At 34.5% G+C, this 15,646-nt stretch overlaps 1 long non-coding RNA gene across 1 annotated transcript in view; it reads right to left on the bottom strand.

The window, feature by feature from the left end:
* Positions 1-5,067: 5,067 nt before the first annotated feature.
* Positions 5,068-15,646, bottom strand: part of LOC122810971 — a 52,669-nt gene continuing 42,090 nt past the window's right edge. The window contains exons 3-4 of the long non-coding RNA XR_006366166.1: positions 6,694-6,824; positions 5,068-5,184 (exon numbers count right to left, since the gene is read on the bottom strand). This is a non-coding gene — a long non-coding RNA (uncharacterized LOC122810971). The remainder of the gene's footprint in view (positions 5,185-6,693; positions 6,825-15,646) is intronic.

The raw sequence follows: 15,646 nt of genomic DNA, 5'->3' as shown, positions 1-15,646 counted from the left end.
CTGTACTTCTGAGAAGTATATGCCGAACAGTAGGGGTCCCAGGACCGAGCCTTGCAGGACACCACTTGTGACTGGTTTAGAGTCGGACCTGGAGCCCACTATTCTTACCATGTGAGTTCTGTCTGTAAGCCAGTTGGCAACCCATCTCATGACATAGGGCTTTATGCTCAGGCTGGTGAGTTTTTCTGTAATACTTGAGTGGGGAATTGTGTCAAAAGCCTTGGCAATGTCAAGGTAGGCTGTGTGAACCACCTTTCCCTCATCTATGGTCTTGGTGACTGTCTCAAAGAAGTCAACCAGATTTAGTAGGCATGCTCTGCCCTTAACAAAACCGAACTGGGTCAGGTCAAGTGTTTGGAGGTTCCAAATGTCTTTGTTAATGAGTTACATGATGATGCGCTCCATAGCCTTGCAGACTAGGCTAGTCAGGCTTGTGGGGCAATAGTTACCAGGGTCAATTGTGGCCCCTCCTTTGTGGAGAGGAATAACCGTTGCTGTGCGCCATTCTATGGGCATGTAGCCTGTGGAGAGGCTGAGGTTGAACAGCGTGTTTAGGTGGGGGTTAGTTCGTCCTGTAGTTCGTGCAAGACACAGCCTGGGACACCATCTGGTCTCATTGATGCTGTGTTTTTTGGCTTTTGAATGGGCTGTTTTCACCTGTGTGTCTGTGATTTTTGGGACACTACACTTTTCCGGTATTGTTGTGGGACCTTTTAGAGGTGAGATGGGGGGTGAAGTTTGCACTGAATCTATCTGCCAGGATGTTGGCAATATCAGTAGGTTCAGTATATTTTGTGCTATTTTGCAGTAGTTCAATGCATATCTGTGAGTTACCACTTAGATTCTTAACATAGCTAAAGAAGGCTTTGTGGTTATCTTTTGAATCCTTGGCTATTTTTATTTCGAAGTTAGCCTTGGATGATTTCATGAAGAACTTTAGTTTCTTACTGATATTGATCAGGAATGTCTTTCCTTCTTGGGATTTGCTTTTTTCTGAACTAGTTTCCTCCTTCTATTGTATAGCCTGTTTATTGCAGGAGTCCACCAAACTGGTTTCCTTCTCCTAGAGGAGTGAGTCTTGGTTTTTCTATGGATGGCACGATCCATGCATCCTTGTAGGTGCTCATAGAGTGCATTTGTAAAGGTTTCTGCATCTTGGGCAGCATTATCCTTTAGCATGGGGGCTGTGAAACTTACCACCTTTGTCTTAAGTAAGGTGAAGTTAGTTTTAGAAAAGTTTTTTACTGTGGTTTCCTTTGTTGGGGGTGGTGGTGGGGGTGTGGACATCCAGAGTGATTAGTTTATGGTCTAATCTAACCAGTGACGGGTTGACCTCCGGTGTGGAACACCTGTCGCCCATGTTGGTGATGACCAGGTCCAATATGTTTTTACGTCTGGTAGGGGATTTTACCAGCTGATCCAGGGCATTTAAGTTGATGAATTCCAGGAAGCGCTGGGCCTGGGAATTTGCACTTGAGTAGTTTTCCCAGTGAATGGTGGGGTAATTGAAATCACCCAATTTTAGGATGTTTGGTAGGACCTTCATGTTTTCCAGTGTCTCCAAAAAGGTGGAGTGGTGGTCCTGGATCATGGAGGGTGATCTGTAGCAGGCCACAATTTGCATTGCAGATCTGCCCAATGTTAGTTGCACATGGATGATCTCAGAGGTATCATGCTGCGCCACTAACCTGGAGCTGTAGGTATCCTTGATGAATATGGATACACCCCCTCCTTTTGAGTTTCGGTCCATGTTCTGTGGCCAAAACATGTGGTATGAGTTGTAGCCCAGTAGTGCTGGGGTGCTCTCTTGAGCGTTGAACCAGGTTTCTGTTACTGCACAGATGTCAGTGTTCTCCATACTGAAGACTGCTTCCAGAGCGTGCATTTTGAGATTTAATCTCCTGGCATTGAGTAGCATAACCCTCAATTTTTTGTTAGTTGTGCTGTTTATGGAGGTGGGTTTGAGTTTTGAGCCTTGCCTAAGAAAGGCACTATGGAGCAGCAAGAGCTTTGGCCAGTATTCAAAAGCCTACGGTTAAGACTTGGTCTTAATTGAAAGTGTTCACAGATGATGACACATGAGCTTCATATAAGTTATCTTTCCAATATGTGTTTTAGTTTTATTTATTTATTTGACATTTGTTTACTGGTGTGATCTGACTGGGTCTACAGGACCCATTTTCAGTGGCGGCCCAGGGAGAAAAGCTCCACATACAGTGTAATACAAATACATTATAGTCCAAAAACAATACAAGTGACATGAGGAATACTATGCAAAAATAAGCTGATAGAACGTAAACTAGATTACAAGATATACTATACAGATCTGGCCAATTCTGTAGCGTTATATCTTTATAGATAATTTTAGTCATTCTAACAACATACATATTAACCTATGAGCAGATAAAGTATACAAAAGTTGTATGAATCAGTTTTAATTTACACTTTCAAATTTTCATAAAAATCTATATACTTCCCTTTTTAAATAAATAAATCCAGTTTACATTACATAAACCATTTTTGATTATTATGTTTTAGGTATTAATTATATTACTAAACTAATAATTACTGTTAATTATTAATGACGCGTTTCTTAATGTTACTTTCTAACCAGTCCTTAAAGTCCTTTTGTTTTGTCATATAGGCTGGGATTCTAGCAATCACATTAAATCTTCTCATATTTATAATAAGGTCAAGACAGTACATTGTGATCTGAGATGGGGCATAGTATTGCCATGGCTATCAGTTTTGATTTATACATCAATGGAAATATATAATCTGTCAATTACAGTTTGCACACAGAAAGCATAAGAATAGTGAGTAAAACAAAGATTTTTTTTCTGCATACTGCAATATATCCTTAAGAATCTTTGCTGGGGCGGATAGTCTAGGCTGTTTTTAAGCATGTGTATCTTTCTTATCTAGAATACAGTTACATCCATTGTTAAAATACCATTTATGTGACTTAAATTATTTCTAAATAATGTCTGACTAATGTAGAACCAATTCCTAATAACCAATACATGTTGGCTATTGTAAATATCCTTTTATCAAATTCTATTATCTGTATATTTTTATAAAACATTTGGCATAATTGTTGATCTCCAAACTACAGCCATCCCTTTTTTTCCTCTTTGAATGAAACAGCAATTAAAACATCATAATCCTTATTATTCAAATATTTGATATCACTTTCAAGTGAGTATGTTTATTGAAGTAGGACATATGCTTCATTTAAAGGAGAACCACACCCACAGACTCAAAAAACTGTTTATTTCATCATGGTTTGGTGTTTCTATTTTTTAACACCACTCTGAGACTATTTACAGGTTTTTAAATATTTTTATACATAATTTCTGAGTCTGGCCACATTAGGGTTGCCACCTATCCATTTTTTTCTGGACTATTCGGAAATCAAATTTATTCTCTGGTAGTCCTGAAAACACTGCACAACCTCGGGTATTCTGTTTCAAAAAAGGAAACAGACTATCAGAGTTTATCAAATCAGCTGATTTACTATGCTTTTTTACAGAAAAACATAGTAAATCAACTGAAAGCAGGCATCAGGAATAGAAAAAGAGGGTGTTCCCATCCACTGATGTTGTAGCGACACCTCATAATAGGTGGAACTTTGGCATCGAGGGGATAGGCATTGGAGGAGTTATGGGTAATGCTAGGGTGTGGCCTTACTCTGGTTTTAGCCAGAGTGAAAGGTGGCAACTCTAACCACATGGGGTCTGGTGGCTTGAAGTAATTCTGATTATTTAGTCTGCCTCTAGGTATCCCACAACGCAGTACTTTTCTGTAAAAAAACTACATCACACAGGCCTCTTTCTTCCTAAAGCTCCTGTCATTGCTTTGATTTTACATGCATATTCTTCTGTCTTTCACTCAATTACTTTTTAGTAACATTTCATGCCATTCAATGACTACTTAAAACACAAACAGTGCAAATGCCGTAGAACAGACTTTCAAAGTGCTTTTTACTGTTGCTTCTTTTTAGAATGGCTAAACTGCAGTCTTTTGTGAAGCCTGAATTTACCACTTTGACTTATCTCCCATCCCCCTTCACACCTAAATTCCCTAGCTGTCAAAGTGCTAAGGGTAATTTGAGCTGTAACCTGCTGCGATTGACATCTCACAGCAGGAGACTTGACTCATGTACTGTTTCTTTGTTCTAGCCTTTACTTTCTGTATGGGTAGGGGAAGGATCAGAGACCTGTGACATCATTGCATGGGTGGGTTTTTAGGATGATCATGGTGATGTTGGATTGTGGAGGGTAATGGCCAGAAAACTACATGTATTCAGTGGCCTTGATGACATCAGTGAATTGAAGACAGCAGCAAGCTTTTCCAGGGTGGGACAAACGTTTTTTGAAAGTGAAACCACCACAGTACAGTCAGGTACTGTTCTAATGGAGAGAAACAGTCAATTTAAAATATTTTAAATGCTGTATTGTTGTTTATTCATAGCAGGGACAGCAAATAGGAAGAAAAAAGACAGATATGTTGAGTATTTAATAACAGAATCCCATTGTTGTCCTTTAAGTTTAAATATTTGAAAATAAAACTTTGTTTTTATTTGTTTTCACTGTTGATGCCATGTCTATTAATTGATAAAAACTTTAAAGTATTCATTTTTATCAATTTTATTTTTGGATTATTTATTAACAGTAGTTCATTTATAAGTATGATAACTAATAAGTTCTAAAATCTACTACTAATATTACATGTGGTTCCAACACTGAAAATGGGAATTTCTTCATCTTTAAAACAATGTCTGCAGTATTCAAAAATAACATATGCAACTTTAACTTAATAAGTATACAGAAAAGAGGAATCACCATCCCTAACATGGATACCTAGGGTCCTAGTATCATTTAGAATCTTAAACTAATTCAACACTCAGCCAAAACACACACAAGTAATTCAACATTGCAAAGTTCCCTGCAGAAGCATACAATCATTGTGACTATAAATTTCTTCATACTGACTATGAATATATACTTCATTGCTTATAGTTTTTAGATGTCTATTAGCTGTAGACTTATTCACTCACTTCTTCCTTTTCTGTATCCTGCTCACAGTTGTTTATGCTCTCTTATCTTTTCTTCTTTTTTCCTTCTGTCTCTTCTTCTTTTTAAGTATAAATTATTCTTCATTTCTTCAATTCAACTTCTTCGCCTTTTAGTTTACAAATAACACCCATTTGTTTATGTTAATATAAAAACAACCAAAAATCAGTCTCATATTACACATATTAGTAAACAAAAAGTACACATTATGTGATATTCTTAAGTTACTTTAGTAAGAGTATCCCTTTGTATTGTATTATTTCATCTTTTCTCAGACAATTAAATTGCATTGTTGTAATCTAAACAGGTATTATTGTGAACATAAAATATAAAATTATAATTTCATTTTATAATGCCTATCTTCTAATCAGAGTATATTAATAATTAATAAAAGTAGTGTCTACAATCTTAAGTTGCTAATATTCATCACATTTACATTCCAGTTTAACTATAACCTTGTAAAGATTCATCTTTTATGCATATCCATTCAAATATGAAAGCACTTTTTTTCTTGACTTAAAATAAATGTTTAAATACATATGAATATAGATTTCTAACCGCATAAATGCAGATACACAACCACGTGTGTGTGTGTGTGTGTGTCTGTGTACATATATATATACATATATATATATATATATATATATATATATATATATATATATATATATAGATCACCTTCATTTGCCTGACAGTTCATTTGCCTGACAGAAATTTCAGGCAGCCCAATTGCCTGACAGTTCATTTGCCAGACAATTAGAAAAAGTCAAATAAAAGGTATATGTCCTTTTCCCCACAGTAGTGCAATCCTGGAGTTAGAATATATAGTTGGGGGGTATGGGGGGCACAGCCCTCACCTACTTTGATTTTATTGCACAATAAAAACACAAACTGGACAATATAAAACCAAAGTAGGTGGTGGGTTTTCCCCCACACCCCCTAACTTAACTCCAGGATCACAATTACTGTGGTGAAAAGGACATATAGAGGGTTCAGGGAACTAAATATTGTGGGAAGAAATAACCAGGGAATTATTATGGCTAGGCTTGTATAGCCCCTAGGGTTGATAGCCTAGTACCAACCTATGAACCTGTATACCTTTTATTTGCCTTTTTCTAATTGTCGGGCAAATTAACTGTCAGGCAAATGAAGGTAACATACATATATATATATATATATATATATATGTATAAATATATATATATATATATATATATATATATATATATATAGAGAGAGAGAGAGAGTGTGTGTGTGTGTGTGTGTGTGTGTGTGTGTGTGTGTGTGTGTGTGTGTGTGTGTGTGTGTGTGTGTGTATGTATGTATGTATGTGTCTATGCATACTGTATATGCATACATGCACATATACATGCATACACATGCACATATAAATGTATATGAATTTGGTTCATTTGATGTAAAACTCTTAATCAAAAAAAGAAGCAGTGCTTCATTTAGTCTAGAACTCATTTGCTCTAAACCACAAACAACTGAATCACATTTGCTTGCAAACCATGTTAGCTTGTAGAGAATGCTGGTTTGGTTTAGAGGATAAGAATTATAATGCAAATCAGTATTAAACATTATTCCTTCCTTTCAAAAGCACACTAAGTCATACCTTCATATCTAGAAGTTTGTGTTGTTCAACACTGAACAGTGATTCAATGTGTCAGGAATATTCGCTTTTCTCTGAGTTGTATGACTATGGAGTAAGAATGCTTAACTTAAGGAGTCCTGGGGGCTTCCCATCTGCAAAAAAAAAACAAAAAAAAAACTTTTGGAAATATTTTTAGTGTATGTGACATTTTCAGTGAAATGAAATGAATTTCACTGTTTTTTTTGGGGGGTGGGTTAAATCAAATGAGTTTCAACCAAATAAACTACTGCTTTTTGGGGGGAAGAAATGAGCTTTCAATCAAATGAACCAATATCATGTCTACATACGGTTTCACTTCATAATCTCAAATTACTGAAATCCTGAATTTCAGTAACCCGAGACTATAATGTCGAACCATTCACAATACCAAAATCCACAATCCCAAATCACACAATCACGAACATACATATACCATACACCACGTAACACACACACCATTCCAACCACAGCACACAAACCACATAACCATACACTACATATAAGCAGGGGGCAAGCCCTCCTGCACCCCCCCATGTGGGGGGCATCCTCCTCCTTATATATACCAACTCTGAGGTCGCACATAACATAAAAAAAAAAAAAAAACTCACACCACTCCATCCTCCACTCGCTCACACACAAATACACATCACACATACACAAACACCAACAAATCCAAAACTCACACTCACACTTACACCTCCCTACCCTTACCCACACATACAACTTACAAAAACACACACAAACACTCACTCACCTGCAATCTCAGGCACCATAACACTACACACGACGTACCGGAAATGCATAAGCACGGAATCAAGACATTCAAATTCGCTCTTATGTACTTTCGACATTCTGGTTTTCGGCTTTGTGGTCTCGGGTTACTGAAATTTGAGATTTCAGTAATTCGAGATTATGAAGTGTAACCCCACATACACATGCACATATTCACAGAAACACCTATCAAAATTAACCCAAGAATGAAAACATGCACAAAAAAATATTTCTTATATGTACCATATACAACTTTTAAAGCTGATAAACTCTTGTTCTACAGTTTAATATTGTGAGTGTTAAAAATTAGTAAGATAGATTAAAAAAAATATATAGTAACATATAATATGTTATCAGGAAGTGCTCTAACTGATCAAAGCACAGAAGTCTTATTGTTTAGTATATACTCCCGTTCTGCTTCCCCGACCATTTCTTCCTTTTTTATAACATGTATATGTACATTTTCACATTACCATTATATCTTTTTTTTGCATTATCTTTGATGCACTCTTGTAATCATTAGTAGAACGAATCAGCAATTCGCATTTACAATAATTCATATTAGCTAACTTTAAGTAATTAAGTGTGAAAATTCTTGAATAGATTTACTGCCACACTGACCATGAATACAGAGAATAATCTATGTGCATATATTATAATGTTTGTCTCTGATACTGGACAAAAGGTCAATATGGCTGGCAGGGTTGGTATCAAGGATGGTGGTATTCAGATATTTCTGTGTATGGGAATCTGCTGCTATATGCATCAGAAATATCTATTTATTTTACATGCTGACAGTTTTGCTCATTAACACATATCATCTAGATAAGGTCAAAATATTTTATGACTGTTTGGGTACCTGTAGTTAAGACTTACTGCCCTGTAAATTTTGCCATTCACAGAGGTATGAAATATATGTCTTCATGAATCATGGACATAGCTTTGCAACTTTGTATACATATCTGCTGAATACATAGCCTGTTTTGGATATATGACTGCATATACGAATAGAAAACGTATCTATATGAATAGTATGAATGAAACTGGGACTGTGGTATGGGTTCATTCACCTATTAGACACATGTAACAAAGCAAAATGCACTGCCCTGCTATTCATTACCCTCTCAAAAGCTAGTTGACTTGACCTGTACAAAGTACAGCTAAGGAATATCATTGGTTGGAGGTGTTATTTTATATGAAATAATTAAGCAATCATCTCTGTAATCAGAACTTACCTACTAACAGCAGACTTATTTTGAAATTAAGTAATTATTTGCATTTCCGTGAAGGCAAAGTGAAGTGCATCATTATCTCAGTCATTCATTCTATACCGGCTAATGAAAAGCAATAGTCAAATATAGACAACATAATAGTCCATTTATTTTACATTATCACAAACTTGTCACATGTTTATATGAGGATATAGTGGCAAGACAACATGCATTAAAAGCAGATGGTGGGGGGCAAGATGGTAAGCAGTTAATAGCACTGTTTTTAGCAATGCTTCATTTTAACATCTCTGACAGGACTTTTACTTAAAAAAAATATATAATGTTTCTAAACTTGTTGGATTTATAGTTGAATATGTGCTGAAAGATTTACTACAAAAAATATAAAGTTTGAAACTCTTGTAGTATTTTTTTTTTCCTGTCAAGAAAACTAGAAATAACTAATTGTCTCAGAATGAGCCACTCTACCAGTGTACAAAACAGTACTAAGAAATAAGACATACAGGCTATACTAAGTAACATACATGAGTTATCTGTAAAGACAGATACATTAGAAAATAAAATGGGCAATTTTAAAGAGGGATGTAAAAAGCTGAAGTGCTGAGTAAACCTCTTAAACAACAATCATTACAAATCTCGAGTATAGAAAAGGCAATGTCTGATTTTGATGGATGTTTACTTGAAAATGAGAATAACACTTAATTTCTTCTGAAACAAAACAACTTATTCCAGGATAAAATAGAAGACTTAGAGAACAGATCTAGAATGAATAACATCAGGATTTATGGGATTCCTGAAAAACTAGAGGGAGGCAATATAAATTGGGTCCCTATTATTTTAGCAAACACAATGAATTGCGAACGCTGTTTAGTCGAAAGTTATTATGCAAAATGATTTGCCATTTCCTCCACTGTGGTGCGATCTCGGACTTGGAATATTTAAGTAGGGGGTTGTGGTGGGTGAAGCCTCCCCCTTTATTTTGTGTTTTTTTTTTTTTTTTTTTTTTTTGTTTTGTTTTCATTTTTTTTTTTTTTTACGGATCAGCAAGTTTTTTCCTAGGGGAAAAAAAATCATTGATCCGTGTGTGTGACATTTTGGGTTTTCGGCGATTGTTTGTTGATTATATGGCATTTGCAATTCATTGCATTTGCTTCTATAATATAGACCCGTATAATTTAATTCCTTAATATCTGGCTGCCTAAAACTTTGAAGGTGCCTGAAGCTTTTTCCTTTGGCATCAAATGGGTACATAGATCACTTTCTAACTCATCTTTAAAAAAAAAGCACCTTCACCAAGGTCGGTAATCATAAGATTTTTCTCAAGTCATGATAAAGATTTAGTTTTAAAAGCTGCATGGACTAATTATCCAGTTAAAATTAAAGGGAATACTATACAATTTAACAATGACTATTCTATATTTGTAATGTACAAGAGAAAAGCATGTGTGCCACTTGTTAAAAGCTTAAAGAAAAAAATATTAAAGCACAAATCTTGTTTCCAGCAAAAAATAGGGATTCACCTTCCAGAAGGAAAGAAGATTTTTAACACCTTGGAAGATGCAATGGACTTTATACATAAAAATAAAATCCTAGAAAAAAAAAAAACAGAAGAAATGGACTGGAATCTATCAACTTTTTTGAAGAGAAATGCAACAAAAGATAGTTGGTTACCAAAACACAAAAAAGTAAAAACTAAAGAACAGATGAAAATCAATGTATTTCATGGTTTTGAATTTTTATTAATTTAAATAGGTGATTGATTACATGTGAACAGGTCCTGCAGATCACCTTTTACAAGGGAAATATTCTTTCTTTCTTTCTTTCTTTCTTTCTTTTTCTTTCTCTTTCTTTCTTACTTTTTCTTTCTTTTCTTTCTTTCTTTCTTACTTTCTTTCTTTCTGTCTTTCCCTACTTCACATGTTTACAAGCTCTCCTTTTAAAATGATAGAGTTTGATTCTTTTAGCTATATACAAAATTAAAGCCACTTATTTTCAGTTAGAATTTAAAAGGTTAAACTATTCATCTTATTTAAAGTTAATCATTATTTTGATGAAATTTATGTTAGTTGGCACACTTTCTGATATCTTGGCTTAGCTCAGTAATGTGCTATTAAATATAATACAAGATGCAAGAAATGACACTAAAGAGGTAAGTTAAGTTACATTCTGGGTTCTTAAATTATCCAGTGGTGTGCTACTGATAGTATATTTGACATGCAATAGCACCCAGGAAAGACATGCTATGTTATAAATAAAGTATAAAAAATACAGAATTTTACACATATACGTATATATATATATATATATATATATATATATATATATATATATAGATATATATATATAAATATATATATATACACACACACACACACACATATAAAAGCTATTAAAAGCTACTATTGGAATGACATCAAATTATAATAATTACAGTAACACTCACACTTTTACAAGTTAAATCTAATCACACATAACTGCCATCATTTTAATGCAAGTTTATATCCTATGTCTCCTTTAAAAATGAGTGTCTGTTTTATATTAAACATCTCATAGAAATAGTGCTTGTCTGAATCATTAAATGTTATTTCTTTGAGTGCAATGGCTTTTTAGTGGTTGTGGTAATTTGAGATTTTTTTTTTGTTGTTTTTTTGGTGGTTTGCTTGGGTTTCATGGACTGATGTGTGGTGTGGAGGTGGCTTGGATTCACTTGTGAGTGTTTTGTATAAATTGCATTGATTGTTCATTTTCAAGACCTTGTCATGAACTCCAGCTTGAAACAACTTAGAGATATGAGCACTTTTGTGATGCTGCAGGGGTTCTGAAAATTCTAAGAACTGTCCAGGTTACTTCTTCCTGTCTAAAAGCAATCATAATATTTTGAATCATATGCTAAGATGTCAAAGAACGCAAGTTAGATAATAAGCAAGACAGTGACTTGTATTCTAAATCACTGTCAGTTATCACATCGTTCTGAATGCTTGCTACTGATAGTATATGTGACATGCAATAGCACCTAGAAAAGTTATGCTATGCTATAAACAAAGCATAAAAATAGAAGTTATGTACTTACCATAACATTCCATCTGTGTTGTTAATTTTCATTCTTCTTCAACTATTGGGTTGGGATCCGATCCTCCAACCTGACTTGGCTGATACTATAGCTCATGGCCAACTGAAACTCTCAATCTCCTTCCTAACCATAATGCACCAACCCCTAACATATCTCAGATCATGTTTGCTGATTGACATAAATAGTAACTATCTGAATAATGCTCCTAACAAAGGAAACCAATATCTGGAGATCCCTAAGAGACAACAGTAGTGTCTCAATAGTATCTCATTCTCCAAGAAGTCCAAGATGTCAAAGGGTGGAGGTTGGTGAGTGGGAAGTTGAGGAAGAATGAAAATGGACAGCACAGATGGAATGTTATGGTAAGTACATCATTTCTTTAACTGATGTTGTCAATTTACATTAATTTCTCAATCATTGGGACAGAGTTTCCAGCTACTTTATATCCTGGGTAGATTCTAAAGATGGATATTCCTGAGCATGGTTGAACCAAAGGCTACCTTTTCTCTTGAGACCAGATCCAATTTGTAATGAGTAATAAAATTATGAGGATTAACCCAAGTGGCAGTTGTGCATATGTCATCCATGGAATGGTTGGATAAAAATACTGAAGAGGTAACTGTAGATTTTGTAGAGTGAGCTTATAAAAGTGTCTGTAAAATATTGTCGTTGTTACAAAATACTGTTGCTGATAATTGTGCAAACTTTATTTTGACTTTATCAGGTCATGTTTTAAATGAGAGTGAGATTGCAGTGCTTCAATGTGGCTTCAAATTTGTATCAACTGCACTTCCTAGAAAACATTGTGCTGACTGAAATTTTTCAGTTAGTGCATAAATTGCATTTGTGTAACTTTATTGAAGATGAGAAAGAAATGTTTGTAGAAACTGTTGAAAATGGTGTAGTTGAAACTGATTTAGATACTGTACTAGTAACAGTTTTTATACTTTTGATTCTTCCTTTTCTGATATGAATGTTAATAATGATGTTAATGCTTATTGTCGGTTGGACACTATGAAGGTACCTGTTAGAAGTGCTTTTATTCCACCCTTTAGACATGAATGAATATCCCACTTTTCCTCAATGGTACAATATTCAGTGGAAAATATTTTAATAAGTTGCTAAAAATTAAAAGGGTTTTATGCTACAATTTAAGTTAACAAGAATGGCAAATTTTACAGAATATGACTAAATGGCAAAAATTAGCTATAAAGCCTTCTGATAAGGGTAATAAAATTGTAATACTGCATTTTACTCAGTACCTCAAAATGTGTATGGATCATTTGAAAGTAAGTGAAATTTATAAGATATCTGGTGTTGTTGATTATGAACAAGTTGTGGAGAACTTTAAAGATATTCTACAGAAAGGTTACAGGCTTGGATATCTGTCTAAGAAAGCTGTAGAAGTTAAATTTAATGTGGATAATTGTACTTTAGCAAAATGTTATTGCTTATCCAATTTCTACAAAGATTTGGCGTCTCCCCCAGGATGACCTATAGTAGCAGCCAGTAATTATTTGCTACATAATATAGGAATTATGCTGCATTGTTATTTAACTAAGTTTGCAGTAACTTTGGATTCCTACATTAAAGATTCTTTTAATTTTTTGGAAAAAATAAAATCTGTGTCTTTTATTGGGTCGTCTTAGACGTTAAAAGTCTGTATACTAATATTAAACATTCAGTAGGTCTGGAAACCCTTAGATTTTTTTCTGGGTGATAGCCCAGTTTCATGTTACATTATTGAGCTTATTTTTTTAGTTTAGTTTATCATTTTTTTTAATTTAATCAGGTGATTTACCAACAAGTTCAAGGTACAGCCATGGGAACCCCTTTTGCTCCCATGTACACAAACCTGGTTATGGGATATTTTGAAATAGTTTTTTTTTTGTATAAATTAGATTTTTTAGACAATATGTTGTCCATTATTATAGGTTTCTAGATGGTTTAATTTTTTGTGTAAGGGAGGTACATCTTTGGTACAGGATTTTGTTACTTTGTTAAATTCAAATCAGTTTTGTTTTCAATTTGAAGGAATACAGAGTGTTTTTTTGGATTTGATTTTGGAGGGTCAAATGAATGGGAGAATAAGTACAAGTATACATAGGAAATTTGGTGATGGAGGCCAGTTTTTTGATGGGCATAGTTGCCATCAGGCCCATATTCTTAATTCTCTCCCATATGGGAAATTGCTAAAGGTCAGCAGACTATGAAGCGAATCAGAAGTCCTAGAAAAGGAAATCTTCAGTTCTTGTAGAATGTTTAAACAAAGAGGGTACAGCATAGATATTATTAAAAAAGCCCTAGAAAGGTTATGTTTTAAAAATAAAAATGAGACACGTGTAATGAGGTACAATAATAATAATATGCCCCAATGTGTCTAATGACATAATGGATAGCATAAAGTATTACTGGCCTTTTCTTGTGGAAGGAAGACAAAAGGTTACCAATTTATGGCATGTTCCTTTGATCTCCTTTAGAACGGGACGTAGTTTGAAGGACATGCTAGTATATGCAACGTTTCCTACACCTAGTGTGAGTTTTGGTAATACTATGAATAGGATAGGTACCTAGGCATGTGGGGTTGTTCTATTTGCCCATACATTAGTAGGTTTTTTGAGAGAATTAATGGTCACAAATTTAGGCCAGTAGCAGAATATAGGTGCAATACAATGTGTGTGGTGTATGTACTTAAGTGTTTCTGCAATCTTTTTTATATTGGTGAAAGTAAGAGGTCTTTCAGGGAAGATTGCAGGAACACATTCAAGATATTAAAAATAAGAGAGAAGAAAGTCCCATCACTTGTCATTTTAATTCTGTGCATGGGGGAGTTTATACAGAGCTGCGAGATTGCACTTTAGAACAAATCAAAGCTGCTAATGGCATTTGTTTGAAAAAATAGGTTGTTATGTAAAAAGAAACTGTTTTTATTTTAATATATGATACCATGATACCTGTTGGCTTGAATCAAGAATGCAACTGGAAATATCTTTTGTGATATAATAGTTGAATTTAATTGTATTGATTAATTGTTTTATGATTTAATCGATGTTATATAAGGTGTGTTCTTCTTTTTTTACTGGTATTATCTCCTGGAAGGCTGATTGCTGAGGTGTTAGAAATTTGGTGAGTTCATTAAAAGAAAGATATTTTCACTGTTTTCAGTCATTTTGTTTTATTGCTTTCTTTTGGTGCTTGGTGGTTTTGGATGAGCTTTTAAAGGTCTTGGCAATGGGATGACTAATTTATTATAGACAAAGGCTATGCAGTCTGTAATCCAGCTTGCTAATGTCACTTTTATGACAGACTTTCCCAATTTATCTGCGAAAGATATTGATCAGAATTTGATCAAAATTTCTAATGTCTTTTGTTCTGTGCACATATAAATGCTGCTGTCTATGAGCATCTAGTAAATGCAACATGTATTCACGTTTGTTTTCAAACTTGAAGAAAACAGGAAAGTTAATAGATTGACTGATACTGAATTCTGACACCACCTTAGGAAGGAAGGGTTGGTTCTTAATGTCATCTTATCCTTATGGAAAATCAAGTAAGGAAGTTTACAGGACAATGCTTGGAGTTCTGAAATTCTCCTGGGAGAGGTAATAGCCACTAGAAATAAGGTCTTCCAGGTCAAAAGTTTAAGATCACATTTTCCATTTGGTTCAAAGGGGAAACAGATTAAGGTCTGCAGAGCAAGGTTCAAATTTCATGGAGGAGTAGGATCTTTATAAGGTGGTCTAAGTAAAATAGTACCTCTTAGAAAGGCCTTGCATATCTTAGCAGAAGCCAACAAAGAATTTACAACTCCTAAATGAAACATAGAGATTGCTACTAACTGAACTTTAATGGTAGAGGAGCTAGC

Source organism: Protopterus annectens, chromosome 9.part0 (genome assembly GCF_019279795.1).
Source record: "Protopterus annectens isolate FY-2018-M chromosome 9.part0, PAN1.0, whole genome shotgun sequence".
Lineage (NCBI taxonomy): Eukaryota > Metazoa > Chordata > Ceratodontiformes > Protopteridae > Protopterus > Protopterus annectens.
The sequence above is the reverse complement of the archived record's forward strand: the minus strand, read 5'-3'. Positions and strand labels throughout refer to the sequence as shown.